Genomic DNA, 22,180 nt, shown 5'->3' on the forward strand with positions numbered 1-22,180 from the left:
CTTATTTCAATTTCCAGGAGTGTACTTGTATTATAATTCTGACATTTTACTAAAGGAATGAAGCAACCATCTTCCACCTGAAATTTATTATAAGATATTTACAGGATAGCTGGGTACTAGAATCACGCGGACTTTGCTACGTAAGTATCGGTGACGTTTTCATCAATGCTGCTTTTACGCTGTCTGAACAGTACATACGTATGCAGAGAACAGGGATGGGGAGCTGTCATCGTACTGAGGAAGGTGGAACATTAGCAGTGAACAGTACAACGAACGAGCAAACAATATTTTATAACCTGCCCCACCGCAAGTGCGATCTGGCAAAAATACAATACAGCTACAAGATTAGATAAAGGAACTAAAGGAATGGATGAGCCAGTGGCCTTAAGCTGCAAGGAGTTTTAATAATCAATGTAGAGAGAAGGATGAGGAATACTACGATCACAAAACCCCAACGAATTCAAGGTGGGAGACAAGGTAAGAATTCATGGACCAAAGGTAGTACTCCAATTAATGACTAAGTAGTTTGCAACAGTACATGTGAACAGTTTAAAGGATTTCCGCCAACTTTAGACATCTGTTCTGAAATATTCAGGAGAAAGTATAGGCTAAATTCTATTTGAACACTGACTAAAGAGAGATTAACATACAGTAATTGTAAAAGCGTAGGTGAGCAAGACACTGATCAGTCCTTAGGTACAGGCCAGCACCCAATCACTTTGGCTCTATTAGCCTCACCCTGGTAGCAGTAGCAAGCAGAAGGGATAGGACAGCATGTGCATGAATCCGAAAATAATTTAGGGTTTCATAAACGAATATCAATAACTTAGAGATACGATTGGAAAAACTCATATTTCCATCTACGTGTTAGCAACCACCACCCATTGTAACTGTAGGAGTGATGATTAGGCATCTCTGTTGCAGAATCCAGTGCTGAAAGCGTATAAAGGAGAAATGTTAGGACTCGTGTGTGTGTGTGTGTGTGTGTGTGTGTGTGTGTGTGTGTGTGTGTGTGTGTATTGTGATCCAGCTAATGAGAAAATCTTACACGAAGTGCATCCCTAACACAAAATTGCATCCCTAACACAAAAACACTTGACAGAATATCCTAGGAAGTTCTGGTCTTATGTTAAATCAGTAAGTGGCTCGAAACAGCATATCTAGACACTCCGGGATGATGACGGCATTGAAACAGAGGATAACACGCGTAAAGCTGAAATACTAAACACCTTTTTCCAAAGCTGTTTCACAGAGGAAGACCGCACTGCAGTTCCTTCTCTAGATCCTCGCACAAACGAAAAAATGGTTGACATCGAAATAAGTGTCCAAGGAATAGAAAAGCAACTGGAATCACTCAACAGAGGAAAGTCCACTGGACCTGACAGAATACCAATTTGATTCTACACAGAGTACGCGAAAGAACTTGCCCCCCTTCTGATGATGATGATGTTTGATTTGTGGGGCGCTCAACTGCGCGGTTATCAGCGCCCGTACAATTACCCAATCTTTGCTCAGTCCAATTTCGCCACTTTCCTGGATGATGATGAAATGATGAGGACAACACAAACACCCAGTCATCTCGAGGCAGGTGAAAATCCCTGACCCCGCCGGGAATCGAACCCGGGACTCCGTGCTCGGGAAGCGAGAACGCTACCGCGAGACCACGAGCGGCGGACACCCCCCCTTCTAACAGCCGTGTACCGCAAGTCTCTAGAGGAACGGAAGGTTCCAAATGATTGGAAAAGAGCACAGGTAGTCCCAGTCTTCAAGAAGGGTCGTCAAGCAGATGCGCAAAACTATAGACCTATATCTTTGATGTCGATCTGTTGTAGGATTTTAGAACATGTTTTTTGCTCGAGTATCATGTCGTTTTTTGAAACCCAGAATCTACTATGTAGGAATCAACATGGATTCCGGAAACAGCGATCGTGTGAGACCCAACTTGCTTTATTTGTTCATGAGACCCAGAAAATATTAGATACAGGCTCCCAGGTAGATGGTATTTTCCTCGACTTCCGGAAGGCGTTCAATACAGTTCCGCACTGTCGCCTGATAAACAAAGTAAGAGCCTACGGAATATCAGACCAGCTATGTGACTGGATTGAAGAGTTTTTAGCAAACAGAACACAGCATGTTGTTATCAATGGAGGGACGTCTACAGACGTTAAAGTAACCTCTGGCGTGCCACAGGGGAGTGTTATGGGACCATTGCTTTTCACAATATATATAAATGACCTAGTAGATAGTGTCGGAAGTTCCATGCGGCTTTTTGCGGATGATGCTGTAGTATACAGAGAAGTTGCAGCATTAGAAAATTGTAGCGAAATGCAGGAAGATCTGCAGCGGATAGGCACTTGGTGCAGGGAGTGGCAACTGACCCTTAACATAGACAAATGTAATGTATTGCGAATACATAGAATGAAGGATCCTTGATTGTATGATAGCGGAACAAACACTGGTAGCAGTTACTTCTGTAAAATATCTGGGAGTATGCGTGCGGAACGATTTGAAGTGGAATGATCATACAAAATTAATTGTTGGTAAGGCGGGTACCAGGTTGAGATTCATTGGGAGAGTCCTTAGAAAATGTAGTCCATCAACAAAGGAGGTGGCTTACAAAACACTCGTTCGACCTATACTTGAGTATTGCTCATCAGTGTGGGATCCGTACCAGATCGGGTTGACGGAGGAGATAGAGAAGATCCAAAGAAGAGCGGCGCGTTTCGTCACAGGGTTATTTGGTAACCATGATAGCGTTACGGAGATGTTTAGCAAACTTAAGTGGCAGACTCTGCAAGAGAGGCGCTCTGCATCGCGGTGTAGCTTGCTCGCCAGGTTTCGAGAGGGTGCGTTTCTGGATGAGATATCGAATATATTGCTTCCCCCTACTTATACCTCCCGAGCAGATCACGAATGTAAAATTAGAGAGATTAGATCGCGCACAGAGGCTTTCAGACAGTCGTTCTTCCCGCAAACCATACGCGACTGGAACAGGAAAGGGAGGTAATGACAGTGGCACGTAAAGTGCCCTCCACCACACACCGTTGGGTGGCTTGCAGAGTATAAATGTAGATGTAGAATTATTCCGCACCCCAGTGTTTAGTCATCAGACACAAAGGATCACAGATAAAGGATGGAGAAGGTGTGATTACTTATTGTACATATTTGTGTTACACAGATGTATTAAGTGTGTCAATTGAAAACCTATGTGGTGTATATTCATATGCAAAAAGAAAAGAGAAACTCATGTATCCGTGTATGTATGTGTACGTAAAAATGTAAAAAATAAGAGTCTAAGATTTGAGGACAAATCTTCCCCCGACAAGGGAGGTGTAATGACTAAATCATGAAAAGTTGCCACAGAAAATCATTTAAGATTATTAGCTGCAAGCCTTGTAACTTAGGTAGAGGCATACAGTGTGAGCCAATTTTGTCAGTCCATTGTGAGGTCATATGCAATGAGTAACTGCTGATTTCACACTCACTGATTGTGAGCTGCAGATAAAAAGCAATGCAGTTATGCCCCATCTACAAGCAAATGGCCTCAAAAGCTGTATACAGAAGCTCAAAAATGACAAGCAAGGCAGAGTTCACGAATTCCACTGACAGCTGCCTCAGATGAAGGAGCCTGCAGCAGATACTATGTAAGTAAGCATTAAATTCTATTACTCTTGTACACTAAGGAATTTCAAAGTACCTCTGGACTAGGGTTATTGGCTTCCATCATACAGCTATGCCTGTACATCACTTGCATTATGATGAGTAACTGAACCTAAGAGTTTGATTAGAGCAATAGAATCTGGCAATTCCATTTTCTGTGGTCTGTAATATCCAACGTTACTTTGTATAGCTGAATCTTAGGAAAGTTACAGGCCAGAATGACCTATTGTTCTGGTACTTTATTGAAGAATCTAGTAAGATCCATCTATGTTTTTACAAACTAGTGTGTGCAATAAAAAGCACATCAGTACACCAACCCAGAGTATCATTTGACTACCAACAGCATATTTACTTCCTCAGCCTAACATCCAGGTCTTCCTGTACTGTCTCAAACCACAGAGACCTGAAAAAACTCAGTTTGACTGCAAAGTCATTTCACTCCTGCATGCAGCTGCTCATGTACCAAAAAATGGATTACCAAAACTTCTTCTTTACCTCTGATCTACACTTGAGCTTTTAAGTATGTATGTTGCAACCCATGTTGGGTTACAAGATAAACCTACTATTTACCAGCAAAAATCACCTAACAGCCGTATGTTTTGAGGATTTATTTTATTTAGACAACCAGTTTTGGCATCTGATTAATGCCATCTTCAAGTCCCTATGCACTCCTTGTACAGGCATCAAATATATCTATACTTGCAAAACTGGAGCCATCAATATCTGAATTCTATGAATTTGTTTTTGGAGAATTTACTTAGAAAACTTGTGGTAAAGTCTTTGAAGTAAATGCTCCAAAAATGAATCCACAGAAATCAGATACTGATGGCTCCAGTTATAGTGTATACATGGAATGCATAGGGGCTGACGATGGTATTAATGAGATGCTGAATCTGGCTATCTAAAGAAAATAACTTCTCAAAACATACGGCTGTTTGGCAATTTTCCTTGTTAAATATCTGACTAGCCACTGTCCAGTCCAAAATGGATCAGCAGAGATTGATTAAAAGGAGGTTAGAGTCTAGGGCTTAGCTTCTGCATAATCTCACTTGGTGGGAAATATCTGAGTAGCTGCAAACTGTATCACAAAAATTGGAGTAAAAAAACTAACACCAAGAGTTTACTTTACTGCAGGTGTTTAATATTCCATTATAAAGATTAATGATGATGGAGCAGTTGGTCAGGTGGTTGAATGGGATAATTCAGACCTGCTATGCTCTCAATGAGTCCTTCATTTGTATGGAGTGACTTTTTTTAAGAAAAAGTACACCTGCAAGATAAACAATATCTTAAAAATGAGTTAAAAGACTGAGAAGAATCAAAGAGTATACTTGTTAGGATAAAGATTTTCTGTGAGAATGCCTGAGTGACTGTCACAAATTAAGCTAAGCAAGCCCAGACATTACAATCACAATAGGAATTTAACATAGAATGTGTAACAAACTCCAGTATCTCAAAATCAAGAGTACATACATTGCACTCCTTTCACTATGATGTACAATAAATGGAAGGAAAGGAAAGGAAAGAAGATTGGGATAAAAAATCCTGTTGACAATGATGTCATAAGAGAAAGAGCACAAGGATGTGGGACAAAACCCACCATGATCTTTTCAAAGGAAACACTCAGGGATTCGCCTTAACTTTCGGAAACCATAAAAAACTAACTCTGGATGATCAGATGGGGGTTTGAAATATTTTCCTCCCAAATGTGAATGTAATACCTGTTGGAAAATCACTGTACGTACGTATGTCACCTTTTACTCAGAACAAACATTAATAATTAATGCTCTGCAAGAGATGAATGGAAACACTAGCAGCATCTAAAAAGAGTGTATATTATCCAATAAAATCAGTAACAAATTTCTGAGTCTCACTTGGAGTTACCTGACATACAATGATTTCCCCAGATCCTCAAATGTGAGGAAATAGCAACTGGTAATGGCCACATACCGCCAAATTGTGTCCAGCATACAGTACACACTCCTGGTTATTTGTCTAGCAACTTTTCTTCTTTCTTCACATCCAGATACCACAGTAATATTTCACACCAATGTCATTGCAAAGATAAGTTGGTATACACGACCTCTAGCACTTTTGTTACGAGTAATATCCACTGCAAAAACAGGAGAGCACCCATTGGCAAGTCATGCCAGTATCATGCTCTATACGCCCCAGTAAACTTAAATTTAGGCAGAGCTTAATTCTGAACTGAATCAACTCTAAAACTTCTGGGTCTTATGGACATTTGCCTGTAAGTTTCTCAGATGTGCAAGATAATATACATATTTACAAATTTTTACTCATAAAAATTATCAAATTCTGAAAACTTAAAACACTACTACTCATCTGGAATACATGTTAGTCAAACACTAGATTTGAACCAAGCAGTTTTTTCTTTTTTTTCCATAAACTTATTTTTACTACTGTGCCAATGCCACAGTCTTCCTAAAGCAGTTACCATCAATGAAGTACAGTGAAGGAAGAATCCATATACGTGAACAGTAGTTTCCTGACTGGAAGTTCAGCTATTTAAAGATAAATGTCCACACAAAGAGTGCTATGCAGACCTGTAACTGATATATCTCCAATAGCACAGATTTAACATTAAAAACATATTTCCAAAGGATGTGAGGCTGTGAGTTCCCATACATTAATCAGTACATCACAACCAACAGTGACTAGTAATTACAAAGATAAGATACTTGTTTACAACATTAGAAACACTGTTCATCCTATTTATTAAAAACTAACATTTCTAATTTTTACATTCTGAAAGTGAGATTACAGGACAAATGTCAGTATATAAGCAGTTAAATTATGTAGCTGCATTAACTGTCCCATCAACTATAGTTACAAAAGTTTTCATAACAGAAGTTACAAATATGATAAAATCGTAAGGTCCACTTGGAAATGAGCAAAGAATTTTGATCTTTCTGAATAAGAAGTTCCTCCTCTGGCAGATAAAAGGTTATGGGAATATTGGCGCACCAATTATTCTGTCTACATGAAATTTGAGGAAATCAAAGAAAACCTAAAATCTGCATGGTTGGATGGCACTCTGAGCTCTATTCCTCTGAAATACAAGTCCAAAGCTTTCAGTACTGTGTTACCTTGCTTGGCTGACAGTGAAAACATGAAGTGGTTTATGGAGATGTCCAGGACATAACGTTAAGAGGTATTTGAATAGTTCTTTTACACTTTGGATCCAAAAGAATGCATTCTTGAATTTAGATGCCCGAGACATTTAGTGTTCACATTCCAGTACATCTGGAAAGTATACTAGCATACTTATATGTACTTTTTTGGATAAAGATTTTTCTTTGGGCATGTCTGAGGGACTTTATGTTGCAACTTAAGCTAAAGGTTTTCTTCCATTCTTCGGTTTTTATGGTTCTGTATTCAATTTGCTGTTTTCCATTAAATGACAGTAGCTATGTTGAGATAACTACCTATAAATCACTATATTAAATATAAGAAAAGTCAGAGTTGCTGGAATACAGTAAAGTTATCAAAGGCAGTGATGGAAAGTTGTGAGTTCTCAGCATCAGTTAATACATCACAACCATCCAAAACAGAAAGATTGTTGGGTAGAACAGACCAATGGCAATTGTCATCCTCTTCCCAGTTCTAAAACTGTTCAATGAAATAAACTTATAATTTTGAATCTGCAGCCACCGACAAACATTCTATAATCATCAACATTACAGCAGAAACTGGGACACTGCTGTACCAATGAGAGATCAAACGGAAATATGTTTGTGTTAGCACACATAAAACTTTTGCCTGCACTTCATTAATGAAAAATTTTAACACATTATAGTACATGCAAAAGCATAGTTTAGTAAAAATTAAATTACAATCAGATCATAAATAACAGCAATTAAAATATTTTTATAATAATAATAATAATAATAATAATAATAATAATAATCCTGTATAGTGGAGTACCACACATTTTCCTCATACTCCACCTGTATGGACTAAAAATGGACTCTCTTCTTTATCTATACAACCAACATATGAACACGATATACTGAATTACGACTGCACAGTGCTTATCTGAACTAGTCATAACTCATTTTTAAAGGAACATATGCCTGAATTTTGCTTTCACTCAATACAGTTCCACTGTTTCTTTCTATGAGCTATCTTTTCTACATGTTGTACTGCTTACAGACTGTATCCAAGCAATGCAACAAACTAGAAATGCTGACTTCATTTAAATGTTACAGAGTTCATGAAGCCACACTGTAAGTTAAAAACTGATTTTTCCTTTCTACTGGGTGTCCTGGTAATACATAAAATCGCTATCACTTTAATGAAAACTATATGTGTATAGCCATAAACTGGATTATCTATGAATTTTTAAAGCTGTAAAACTTGCTAGTGAATTTAATAATTTTTCACATGCATACCATTACTCAATTATAAAGACTTGTGTGGGCCTCATAAGCATGATTATTACTTACACCTTATAGATCAAAGTCCTCTCCAGCTGACAGAGCTGAAATCTAAAATTAGATAATTTCAGCCACACTGTCATTCATCACCCTGTAAAATCTTATTACACTGGTTGAGGTATGATTATCTAGAAATGACAGTAAATGGGCTAAATTATCCCACTGCACTTAGTCTCTCACTTCGACCTGTGAGAATGTTTTACACACTAACTAAAATAATGCATACAATTTATTTTCATTCTTTGCTGCTCACTCCTGCTCCTACAAACTTAAAAATCCAGTTTTTCATTAAGAGTCTAACAGTTTTTAGAAATTACTGCAAACCATTCTTCTTTTGTGACAGTAGAATTTTTATTTTCTCATTACTGTTTTCAAGTCGCCTAGTGACACATCATCAGACAGTGCAGTCCTAAGTGATTATTGTTGTGAACAATCATTAATAACTGTACTATCTGGTGATGAGGCACTAGAAAACTTGAAATCAGCAATGGGAAAATAAAAATTCTACCATTATGAAAAGCAACTGCTTGAAACCACTTCTGAAAATCTTTATTCATCAAAGTTGCAGTGTTTCACCTCTCCACAATAGATATGTTTTATTTATGTCTGTTCTTTTTACAGAAACAGTTTCTTCTTCTACTTCTTCTTCTTCAAAGGATTGTTATATCTTAGTGTTTCCCCAGCAGTGTTATTCATCATCCATTTGGCCATTTTCTACTTTCCCCAATGGACTTCATGATATTCACTGAACTATTCTATAACTTATAGCTTTTTTACACAAGTTTTCATTCCCTGTCTGAAGCATTCTCCTGATCCCTTATTCCATCAATACATGTTTTACTTTAATTCCCTGTAGATTTTAAACACCTGTAAGTTAATATCGGTTTTTGTTTGAACAATAAACATGGACTGATGCTCCAACTTAATTTTTGTAAATGGATTCCTACACTACAAAAATCCAAAACTTTACCAGAACTGAAAATTCAGATAAATATATTTCTCCCAACGAGAAACCAGTTAGTTGAGACAGTCACTGCAGAATGTTTGGTTTTGTTGACGGAGCCACAACCTCACCTCTGCTTGCACCAAGTCAGGATGACATAGTAGTAAGCATCCCTAACAGAGAACAAACTGAAAAATTTGAAAGCAATTAAATCACCAGGTTGAGACGGGGCCCCAATCCAGTTTTACAAAGAGTACTCTACAACACAGGCCCCTTCCCTGGCTTGCACTTATTGTGAATCCCTTGCCCAACATGTAGTACCATGTGACTGGGAAAAAAGCACACGTGACTCCAGTATGTAAGAAGTGTAAAAGAATGGACCTGCAAAGTTACAGCCAAATATCCTTAACTTTAGTTTGCTGCAGAATACTTTAACATATACTCTGTTCGAATATAATAAACTTTCTTGAGACTGAGAAGGTTGGTTGTTTTTGGGGAAGGAGACCAGACAGCGAGGTCATCGGTCTCATCGGATTAGGGAAGGACGGAGAAGGAAGTGGGCCGTGCCCTTTGAAAGGAACCATCCCGGCATTTGCCTGGAGCGATTTAGGGAAATCACGGAAAACCCAAATCAGGATGGCCGGAAGACTGAGAAGGTTACGCCCATGAATCAGCTTGGTTTTAGAAATTATTGCTCTTGCAAAACTCAGCTTGCCCTTCCCATGGAATCATGGATGAAGGGCAATGGGCAGATTCCATATTTATAGATTTCCAGAAAGCATTTGACACTGTGCCCCACTGCATACTGTTAATTAAGGTATGAGCATATGCAGTAAGTTCACAGATATATGAGTGGCTCGAAGACTTCTGAAGCAACAGAAACCAGTATGTTGTCCTCCACAGCGAATGTTCATCAGAGACAAGTGTATTGTCAGGAGTGCTCCAGGGTAGTGTGATAAGAATGCTGTTGTGCTCTATGTACATAAATGATTTGGCAGACAAGGTGGGCAGCAATCTGGGATTGTTTGCTGATGATGCTGTGGCGTACGGTAAGTTGTCGAAGTTGAGTGTCTGTAGGGAGATACAAGATAACTTACATAAAATTTCTAGTTGGTGTGATGAATGGCAGTTAGCTCTAAATGTGAAAAATTTAATTTCATGCAAATGAGTAGGAACAATGAACATGTAATTTTCAGTTACAGTATTCCTAGTGTCCTTCTTGACATAGTCAAGTCACTTAAATATCTGGACGTAACATAGCAAAGTGATATGAAATGGAACTAGCATGTGACAACTATGGTAGGGAAGGCACATTGTTGACTTCCGTTAATTGGGAGAATTTAAGGAAGAGTAGTTCACCTGTAAAGGAGACCACATATAGGACACTGGTGCAACCTATTCTTGAGTACTGCTGACGTATTTAGGATCCGTACCTGGTTGGATTGAAGGAAGACATCAAAATAATTCAGAGACAGACTGCTTGATTTGTCACCAGTAGGTTCAAACAACACATAGATGTTACAGAGATGCTTTGGGAGCTCAAACAGGAATCCCTGGAGTGAAGGTGACGTCCTTTTCGAGAAAATTTTGGGAAAATTTACAAAACCAGCCAGCATTTGAAGCTGACTGCTGAATGATTCTACTGCCACGAACTTACATTGCGCATTAAGGATCACAAACATAAGATTTGAGAAACTGGGCCTCATATGGAGGCATATAAACAATCTTTTTCCCCTCATTCTATTTGCGAGTATAATAGGAAAGGAAATGTCTAGTAGTGGTACTGGCAAGTCAATTCTGGTGTTCGCCGCCCGTGGTCTCGCGGTAGCGTTCTCGCTTCCCGAGCACGGGGTCCCGGGTTCGATTCCCGGCGGGGTCAGGGATTTTCACCTGTCTCGAGATGACTGGGTGTTTGTGTTGTCCTCATCATTTCATCATCATCCAGGAAAGTGGCGAAATTGGACTGAGCAAAGATTGGGTAATTGTACGGGCGCTGATAACCACGCAGTTGAGCGCCCCACAAACCAAACATCATCATCATCATCATCATCATCATCAAGTCAATTCTGAGACGAAACAGTTCTTGTGATCCTACTACATGCAATTAATTCAAAATGTTATTGCTCATTTTAGAGCATGCTGATACATTAGCCCACACTTAGCAATAATACACAACTGCTAGCTCGACAATATATCTGCACCCAAGACTGGAAAGCTGCACTGGTCACACAAATACCTAAAAAAGGAAATAGGAGTAATACAATGAATACAGACCCATATCACGAACGTCAATTTGCAGTAGGATTTTGGAACATATATTATGTTCAAACATTATGAATTACCTTGAACTTATTGACAAATAGCCAATGTAGATTCTGAAAACACTGTTCTTGTTAAATAATTGGCTCATTATTCAAACTGACTCCATATTTTTAGATTTCCAGAAAGCTTTTGACATCTTACTTCACAATCAACTTCTAATCACATTGTGTGTCTATGGGCTATCATCTCAGTGGTGCAACTGGATTTCTGATTTTCAGTCAAAAAGGTTACAGATCATAGTACCTGAGGGAAAGTCAGAAGAAGTAATATCTGGTGTTCTCGAAAGAAGTCTTAAGGCCCTCTGCTGTTCCTGATCTACAGAAATGATTCAGGACAAGCTTGTTCACTGATCTGCTCATACGAGCTGGCTTGCGCTCAATCCTCAGCAGTGACCAACTGTCCAGCTCACAGGGGAGGGAATTGGAACAAGGCAGCTTGGCACAAGGAACTGTTGTCAACAAGTCTATTCTATGATGCTAGTAGTTCTACAGAGATTTAATACTTAACGGTGCCTTGTTAATGTCTACCATGGCAAATTTATTTCCTAAGACTGTTGCACTGATGAAAAATGACAGTGAAATAAAACTTAAATTTCTTTCAATTGCTGAGGCAAAGAACATGCAGCAGCTTCATATGAAACATGATATTTGTTGTGAATGATGTAGCCTTATGATGAATATCATTTTAGGAAAAAGTTCAAAACATCGACTTATAGTTCATAACTGTTTTATTCACATGTTAAACAAAGAAACACTTTATCTCAATGAATACTACCTATTTCACTTTTACTAAAGCACCTATGTTTGGTACCACTTTCTAAGCACTGATAATTCAATCAATGTTTAGTGCCACATTCTGATCACCGCTAATTCGAAGATAAGCTTTTAAACAGAGGTCAGTCAGTGAGCTTCTGTGGGTAGATTCCATTCTCTTTATTGGGGGGAAAACTGTTTCCACAAATATGCAGGCCCAAACATCAACATTATTGTAGTTTCAAATCTCTGAAGTTGTGAAAATTTATGCCACAGAAAATTTTTTATGCAAGTCCACAAGACTTATTTTATTATGAAACTTATCACTCAATTGGCCTGTCACACTGCAGGTCTACAAATTCTAACTGCAACTAGCCATCCTGCACTGATGTACTGTAAATTGATACTGGTGTGTTTTGAAGTTTCTAATCTGGCCACAATTCTGCTTTTCATCAAGCTGCTCTGCAATTATGTATATTCTATGCATATTCACTTGCATTTAAAACTATGGCAAACTTAACATATTATCATTCCTCTGAAGACAGTGCACTGAACTTCCTCTGCACTACACAATGACATCTGACAGCCACATTTTACCATGAGTGCTCACTACTCAGGTGGTGAGACATCTGTCTAGCTGCCCCCTGAATGGGACTGATTAAGGAGACAATCCAAGCAGCTCTCTTTAGTTCTTTGCATATGACACTATCATTTACAATTTTGTCACCTTATCTGATGATCAAAACCAACTGAAAATTTATTCAGACAAGATATCTGAATTGTGAAAAAAATCGGCAGTTAACCACAAATAATGAAAAGTGTGAAGTCTTACACATGCATACTAAAAAATAAGCCAGTAACTTTTGGTTAGAACATAATCACGAAAATATAAAGGCTGTCAATTCATGAAATACCTACAGATAGCAATTAGGAACAACTTAAATTGGAATGATCTCACAGATAATGTCGTGGAGAAGGTGAATGGAAGACTGCAGTTTATTGGCAGAAAACATAGAAGATGCAACCAATCCACTGATGATACTGCCTACACTACGATTGTCTATCCTCTCTTAGAGTATGGATAGGATTGACAGAGGACATCAAAAAGTTCAATGACGGGAAGATCATTTTGTACTATTATGAAATAGGGGGGTAAATACAATACATGAACTGGGGTGGCAATCATTAAAAAAAAAAGCATTTTTCACTGCGGCAGTGTCTTCTCAAGAAATTTTAGCTACCAACTTTCTCCTCAGAGTGCAAAAATATTTGTTGGCACCCACCTACATAGGAAGAAATGAGCATCATAATAAAATAAATCGGAGTTTGCATAGTAAGATTTAAGTGCCCATTTCTCCCATGTGCTGTTTGAGAGTGGAACACTACAGAAATAGCTTGAAAGTGGTTCAATGAACCCTCTGCAGGCACTTAATTGTGAATTGCAGAGTCATCATGTAGATGTAGGTGTAGGTGCAGGTGAAGACTGTGAAACACAGTAATGCATTTTAAACGTTAATATGATTAACTGGACTATTAAATAATAAACAATATTCACAGTGTGGCCTCACAACTACACTTCACTTGTCAAACTGCACATAAAATCCTACCAGACCAACTCACCAATAAGAGAAAAATAAATGTAATTTTTTAAGTAACTAACAGTGTAATGAAAGGTTAAAAAAATTAATATTCACCTTCATGACAACCAAGAGGATAACACCCAATTACAGTCACATCAGATGAAGTCGAGTCGTTTCTGTGTCATTTCACTGAAGTGTTACAGCTGTGGTAAAAAAAATAAAAAAAAGTTGCTTGACTTCTTCTGAATAAAGTTTTACTACTGGGTGATAAGTTGCGTGTCTCCATGTGCCATTATTTCTATTAGCAACAACGTTTGCAATTTCTAATGTTAAAATTTGTTCATCTATAAATATAGTATAATGTAGTTTCATTACATGGTATATAACTACATAATAACCAGCAGTTATGAGCAGCAGCCAACTTCTGTGTCAGTATTATGTTTGCTGAGAAATTCTTTCAAGACAATGATCACAAACTTTCTATGACAACTGAGTTATTTTACATCAGCATGGAAAGAACATCTACACTCATACCCTATACACAACAGTGAACAATTTGGACTTGTCAGTCTGACCACAGGGAACTTTAAACTTCTTTATTCAAGCTGGGTTACCACCTGATATTTGTAATGAATATATCTCATATGATGGGAGTCTGTCATGAGCAAATGTCACGTAAAAGGGCCTCCACACATTCCACATTTATTGACAACACTAGTTTGTCAAACCTTCAATATATTGAACTCATCAGTAATATTAGCAAAAATTGTCAGCTGACAATATGGTTTTACAATGTTAAGATGTTTAACACCCAAAAGAGAGAGAGAGTGCTGCAGTTACATTAGCTATAGCTTGCACACAACAGAAGACAGTGGAAAAGAGGAACTGCATCTGAGAATGGTTGGAAAAAAAAAGGGAGCGGTTTGTCTCACGTTACATTACTGACAAATCAGAAACACGGACTGGGAACCCGAAAGATTTCATAAAAAATATTTTCCAACGAGTCCTGTAGCGTACAATTAATTAATGTTGTTACTGGATAAAATAGAGACACAAAATATGTTAATGAGAGAGGGAATCGAAGTTGACAAGAGATTAGGAATAATTTTGACACTTCTGGTGACATGAAGAATTCTCGAAGTTTAGTTCTGTATATCAGCAATCACAATTAGTAAAATTCTATGTAAACCTGTGAAGCAGATATATCTGCCTGGCAAGAATATGTTCTAGAAATTAATGTAAAACTTTCCTTTACATTTTATAATAATTTGTTGAAACTGACAAGTACTTTGGAGCCCTCCTACTAGCCGTTGCAGGTACATGTTCTACCTACTTTTCGCAGCAGAATTGTTTTTCCAAACTCATGTAATTCACCAATCCATAGTAGATTTTCAAATTCATAAGGTAAGCAGTGCCACAGAGAATCTCCTGTTGACCATCCTGAAATGTTACATACAACAATTACCCTCACATTGGTCTATTAAAACTGTTTTGTGTTAAAAGACTACTTGAAAAATTGAATCTGAGGTACGATATGCAAAAAAGCGAACTGAAAACAAACAGAGTACACTAATGGCATATGGCTGATCCATGAAGCTCTGTCAATATGTGAAAGGAGAATATTGTCAAACTGTCAACACTTGATGTTATACGTCAATGTACTGGCAATAGTGAATATTTTGAGTGCCATCAAATTGTTCATTAATATTTCTAGTATTGACAATATGTAAATGCATGCTCTCAGACTAATAGTTTGACGATATTATTGTACACGTAAGGGCCCTTTAATATGCCACAAACAGTCCCTGCTTCTAAAAGTAAAGAGTTATTGTAAGACTGTTAGTGGAGTGAAAGTCCTAATTTTCCCCCTCAGTAAGTCATTTTTAGGATAATTATGATGAAATATTTTGCCATTTTCTGTAGAGTGCCTTTCAAAACTGTCTGCAAGAATTTCCATTCGGTATAGCTGACACATGATACCATCTTACCTTTCCATGGCTTTTTCCTCCAAAATGCCTCCACATTACATATATGGAACAGATACAGGAACTCCTCTCATGATCTCTCCCAGTCCTCTTTAACAATACAGTGGAATTTTTCTCCTGTGATTTTAAATGCCATGAGATTTTCCATGACAGATGTGGCCTTTGAGCTTCACAGTATTTCTTGTCCACCATGATTACAGAGTGACTGCCCTTACTCCAGTGCAGGATGAACCACTTTTTAAACAAGACCAAAGGCTTTGGGAACATAAATTTCAATGGTTTGATAGATTACGTCTGTTAAATGATCAATTCTGTACCATTAGCTGTCTAAATGATCAAACAGTATCAACTTTCAAAGATCATTTAGTGTATTAAGTGCAGCTGGATTGAGAAGCAGGCACTAGAGGATACAAATTCTGGACCATATTTCCTCTGTGTTCTGTTTTCTAGAATAGTTGTACTGAAATAAGTTCAGAAGGCAGTGGCTGGTTCTCCATCTGTTAGCTTAGATAATATAGTTGGTTGCATAATGTTCTGGCCTGTAGGGTTTGATAATGATTTACAGAGGGTGGCTTGTTTCCTGTAACGGCACAAGCAAACATGACTGAACACAGCAGCATTTCGTGGCTACATCCATGTCAATATATCAGTTTTCTCCAATTCCTTAATAGTAAAAGCAAATAGTGATGTGAAGGGGAAGAGACTTAGTTCATGGTTGTCATGTGCTTGGACCTACAGTTTTTTCATTCACTAGATTGAGTTCTTACATATATTTATGTTTTTCTTGAGGACAGACACTGATGCATTTGGACTGAAGCCAAAGCCACTAACTCATTGCTGCTCAACAGCTCAATATTTTTTGCGTGTTGCTATTAACATCAATGTCATATAGCTGACCAAGTGGAAGTAGTAACAGTGCACTCAGACTTACACATGGGAAGGTATCTTACAGCAAATGAATGAAAAATACCATCTGGATCTGTGTGGATTTTTTAATGATCACAGGTTTCAATCTCACTAGCAGATTACCCTCAGGTCTGGGGCTGCAAGGTGCAATGTATTAGTAGTGGTGTCATTTTTACTGCTAATGACAAACTGCAACTTGCAACACTGAATCTGAAGATGATCTGCTAGCTACATCAAAACTTATTATTAATGACATCAGAAAGTGACAGAGACGGTGTTTTTCATTTGTTATACAAATGTAGATCACAATTTTGTGCAACATAGCAAAAATTATGTAAGTGTCTTCTCTCAGTGCCATCTCATTACAATCTACAAAATGACAGTTTTTCCACCGCCTTGGCAATCACTCTTTATGCAGTATTTTAAACTTTGGTGATGTCATAGAAATCTGTTTCTAGCTTCCTGAAGCCCTATTTTGTTATGTCTTTGCTATTCACAACACCTGTACAAAAGCAGATCAGCCTATTTACAGGCGGGTAGAAACTACAGAGGTTAAGTGTCTGAAATCTTGTTACCAACTGGATGTTGTTAGTTTCATTTTCCATGGATCATTTGCACAATAAAACGTAATGACATAACCCATGACTCTCTCAAAGGAAAGTCAAATTTCTGAGATGCTTTACTTATTAAGTTTCCAGTAATCTAATAACTACCTTTCCAAACAGAGGGAGGCAAAATTTACTGGAAATTCCCATTTTAACATGTAACTACAAACACACTCTAACAAGCTGCTGGGCCTAAAAAATGTTCAGTGCATGAATTGTAAATTTTTTAAAGTTTAACTCCAGCTGCAGGCTCACAGTAGGGCCCAGCTCGGTGATGTCCTATTCAAGTACGCCACTGGACAGATGGGTTTGCTATAATGGGTGCAAGTGAGGTGCGTAGAACCGCAAACACCATAGCGCAGTGTGACCAAGAGTGAAGTAATATTTTGTAACTCAGAGCCATTGCATGCTACTGAGAAACACACACACACTGCAAATTTAACTGGGCCTAGCAAACCATACTCAGGGCAGAGTGAGCTAGAAAAAGCTGACACGACAAGTAATATGAGGGGCATTCAATAATTAATGCAACACATTTTATTTTCACCCAATTTCACTTGAAAAAATGTCATATTTGTTGTGCAACATCATTAAATATTCCCACTTCAGCCACCTACAGTTTCATGAGGTCCTGGTAAGTGGCAGCAATATACACAGCCTTCAAAATAGCATCTGTAATGGAGGTGCATTCCAAGCAGAGAACTGTCACTGAGTTTCTTTTGGGGGAAACAACAGCATCACAGATATTCATAGGCACTTGCAGATTGTCTACAGGGACCTACCTGTGAGCAAATGCATGGTGCGTCATTGGTTGAGGCATCAGTCACCATTGCAACTAGGTTGCGCAAACTTGTCTATCTCCTGCATGCTGGCTAGCTGCCCACAGCTGCGACTTCTGAAATGTTGGAATGTGTGAACACACTTCACTGAGGTGATCAAATGATCACAATCAAACACCTCATTGCACAATTGGACGTCTTTGGTGATAGCGCTGACACACTTGTCCACCAATTGGGATACCCAAAGTTGTGTGCCCGCTGGCTTCCTCACCACCTAACAGAAGACCATACAGAGCAACATAGGACAAGCAGAATGTGTGTTACACGAATTATTGTGACAATTTTTTTGTCAAACAATATGGTTGGTTGGGTGGATTGGAGAAGGGACAAAACTACATGGTCATCAGTCCTTCCGACCTTGGAATAACTAAAACCGATAAAACCTCACACTATAAGAGGGGACTACAATGGCCATAAAATTACAAACTATTGACAGAGAAGGAAGGAAGAAGGCAGAAGAAGAGAGGAGGGAAAGAAAGTGACTAATGACAGGGACATGAAAGAAGCAGCACAGGTAGACAAGAGAGACACTCACGATAAAACAGACCCCATAAGGAAAGGAGTGGGAAGGCAGAGGGCGGGGTGAACCACCAAGCCCACTCGAAGCCAGTCCAATCAGGGTGAAGGGGGCAGCAAGACGGCCTGCCATCCCCTCCACTCACCGATAAGGTTGAATCTCCCACCCTTAAATAAAGCGATAAAAACCTCCATCATGAAGAAACTGTAAAACGAGATCAGCCACTGAGGCATTGTCAGCTAACGCCAGGGGCAGCGAGTCAAGAAAGCTGAGAGTCCGTCACAGGGCAGTTAAGTTGGGACAGTCCAGAAAGAGGTGGACCACAGTCAACATCGATCCACAACAACAGAGAGGGAGGTCCTCACAACGGAGGAGATAACTGTGCGTCAGCCAAGTATGGCTGATCCAGAGCTGGCGAAGGATGACAGAGACCTTATGAGAAGCTCGTAAGGAGAATCGCCACATAGTTGTAGAATCCTTGATCGTCCTGAGCTTGTTCGGCGAAGAAAGAGTGTGCCATTCTGCATTCCAAAATCCCAAAACATGATTATGTAATGCCGAATAAAGGTCTATTTCTGGAATGCCAATAGCAAGAGATGGCCTGTTAGTAGCTACTTTAGCCAGTCGATCGGGAAGTTCATTGCCAGGGATCCCAATGTGGTCTGGGGTCCAAATGTAAACCACTGAGGATCAACGTCGATCAAGGAGAGAAAGGGAGTCTTAGATAGCTACGACCAACGGGTGGTGAAGGAAGCTTGCAAACTGCTCAATGAGTCACTAGAGATTGTGAACGACAGTCCTGAGCAGAAACGGAAATGGTCCAGTGTGTGCAAGATGGCTACCAATTCTGCAGTAAAAACACTACAGCCATCTGGCAAGGAACAAAGTTCCGTGTGTCTCTCATAGGTGTAAGCAAACCAGTGTGACCAGCAACCATGGAGCCATCAATATAAATCACTTCTGAACCCTGGAATGAGCAGAGGAGACAGTAGAATTTGAGGTGAAGGGCCTCTGGAAGGACAGAATCCTTTTAACTGATGGAGATATCAAGACAGAGCTGTGGCCGAGAGAGACACCACGGATGGGTACGTGCGCGAGTGGAGAAAAGAAGCGGTAAAGGGAAGTGCTGGAGCTCAGGAAAGAGCGACTGAATGCGGGCAGCCATGGTAAGCCCACATCGAGGCCGCCGCCGCAGGAGGTTGATCTTTATGTCTGGATAAAGGAGTCGATAATTAGGGTGCTTTGGGGTGCAGCGAATGCAGAGCATGTAAGACATCAGCTGTTGTTGGCGCAAAACTCGCAGCGGTGGAATCCCCGCCTCTGCGAGAAAGCAAATCACGAGGCTAGTCTGGAAGGCACCAGTCGCAAGTCGTACCCCACAATGGTGGATGGGGTCTAGTATCTGCAATGTCGAAGGTGACGCAGAACCACAGACAGGACTCCCATATTCTAAGCAAGACTGGACCAGCACGTCGTACAATCGCAGTAGAATAGAGCAGTCTGCTCCCCAGGTGGTATTGCACAGACACCTGATGTAACCAGCACGTCCTCTTCAGCTGACAAAGAGGAGGGAGCCATGTCAACCGGGCATCAAAGACCAGACCCAAGAAGAGATGGGTGTCCACCACCTCGAGGGATTGGCCACTGATGAACAGGTCTGGATGGGGATGGACTGTACAGCAATGGCAGAAATGCATAACACACAACTTGACCACCAAAAACCATGGGAGAGAGCCCAAGATCGCGTCCCCGGTAGATTGCCCCCTGTAGACGGCATTCTGCAGTGCCCATGATGGAGGAAGCGACATAGATACAAAAATCATCAGTATACAAAGAGGAGGACACTGTCGGCCCAGCAGCTGCCACCAGTCCATTAATGGCTAAGAGAAAGAGAGGGACGCTCAGCACGGAAACCCTGTGGAACTCCATTTTCTTGCCGATGCGAAGTGCTGTAGGAGGAACCAACTTGGACCCGGAAAGAGCAACAAGAAAGAAAGTTACGGATAAAAACGGGCAGAACACCACAAAGCCCCATTCGTGAAGGGTGGTGAGTATGTGGTGGTGCCAGGTGGTGTCATAGGTTTTATGTAGGTCAAAGGAGACTGCAATGAGGTGTTGCCGATGGGCAAAAGCTGACCGGGTAGCAGACTCCAGGTGGGCCAAGTTAGCCACCATAGAGCGACCACAGCAAAAACAACCTTGAGTTGATGACAAAAGGTCGTGGGATTCAAGGATCCAGAACAGCCGCCGACTCACCCGGTGTTCAAGGAGCTTGCAGAGGGTGTTGGTAAGGCTAATTGGACGGCAGCTATCCAACTGAAGATGCAGTTTCCCAGGCTTCAACATTGGAATAACAATGCTTTCCTGCCACTGGATAGGAAATAACCCCTCACTCCACAGACTGTTGAAAATGGTCAGTATACGATGGTGGCCAGCCACCAATAGCATTTGGTTATGAATCCTATGAGGTTCGGTCCGGTCCAGGAGCCATGTCGGGACAAAGGGCGAGGGTGCTGGTGAATTCCCACTTACTAAATGGGGCATTGTAAGGCTCCAAGCAGCATGGAACAAAAGACAAAGGCAGTCATTCCGAGCACTCTTTCAGGAGGAGGAATGTGGGCAGATACTGAGTCGATGCAGAGGCTTGGGCAAAGTGTTGAGTGAAATGCTCTGCAACAAAGTCCGGATGGGTAAGGACAACACCACGCACAGAAATTCCAGCAATGTCGGTGGGAGGAAGATGGCCAAAAATTAGCCTGAGTTTCATCCAGACTTATGAAGAGGGGGTGTGCGATCCTATGGCAGCCACATATTGTTACAAGCAAATCCGTTTCTGAAATTTGATGAGATAACGGGCCCAGGCACAGAATCATTTAAAAGACCAGAAGGAGAGCAGTAGAAGGGTGCCACTTGAAGTGTTGAAGAGCACGGCAGCGGTCTTTTATGGCCGCAGCAATTTCTGGAGTCCACCAAGGGACCATCTTCCAACAGGGGGACCTCAAGGAAGAAGGGATGGCTGAAACAGCTGCAGAAAGAATGGTGGCAGTCAAAGTCTGTATAGACTCATCAATACTGCTGTGTGGTAGTACAGGGGGGATGATAGCAGAGGAGAAGGCACCCAAAACAGCTTTAGAGAAGGCCCACCTAGGAGGGTGATGGAGCGAGATACACTGAAGGAAGGTCAAAACAATCGGGTAATGATCACTCCCACATAAGTCATCGTGGACACCCCACTGAATGGAGGGAAGAAGGCCGGGGCTGCATATGGAGAGGTCAATAGCAGAGAAAGTGCTGTGTGCAACACTAAAGTGTGTGGGATCACCGGTGTTTAGTAGATAGAGGTCAAGTCCTGCCACAACAGCTTCAACTGTCCTCCCCAGGGCAGCAGTCGTGTGACTACCCCAAAGAGGATTGTGGGCATTAAAAACCCCTAGAAGCAGGAAGAGAGAAAGAAGTTGTTGAAGGAGGGTGGTTCGGGCAAGGGATGTGGGCAGCCTGTCAGGCAGGAGGTAGGGACTACAGATTATGATTGGAGTGAGCAGATGGACCCTGACAACAATTGCTTCCAGAGTGGTTTGGAGGGGAATCCTTTTACTACCAATGTCCTTGCG

General features: G+C 40.3%; 1 long non-coding RNA gene across 1 annotated transcript in view; it reads right to left on the minus strand.

Annotated features, from left to right (window-relative positions):
• Positions 1 to 22,180, minus strand: part of LOC126184881 (uncharacterized) — a 118,744-nt gene that overhangs the window by 86,686 nt on the left and 9,878 nt on the right. The window contains exon 2 of the long non-coding RNA XR_007536895.1: positions 13,832 to 13,920. This is a non-coding gene — a long non-coding RNA (uncharacterized LOC126184881). The remainder of the gene's footprint in view (positions 1 to 13,831; positions 13,921 to 22,180) is intronic.

This window comes from Schistocerca cancellata, chromosome 4 (genome assembly GCF_023864275.1).
Source record: "Schistocerca cancellata isolate TAMUIC-IGC-003103 chromosome 4, iqSchCanc2.1, whole genome shotgun sequence".
Classification (NCBI taxonomy): Eukaryota; Metazoa; Arthropoda; class Insecta; order Orthoptera; family Acrididae; genus Schistocerca; species Schistocerca cancellata.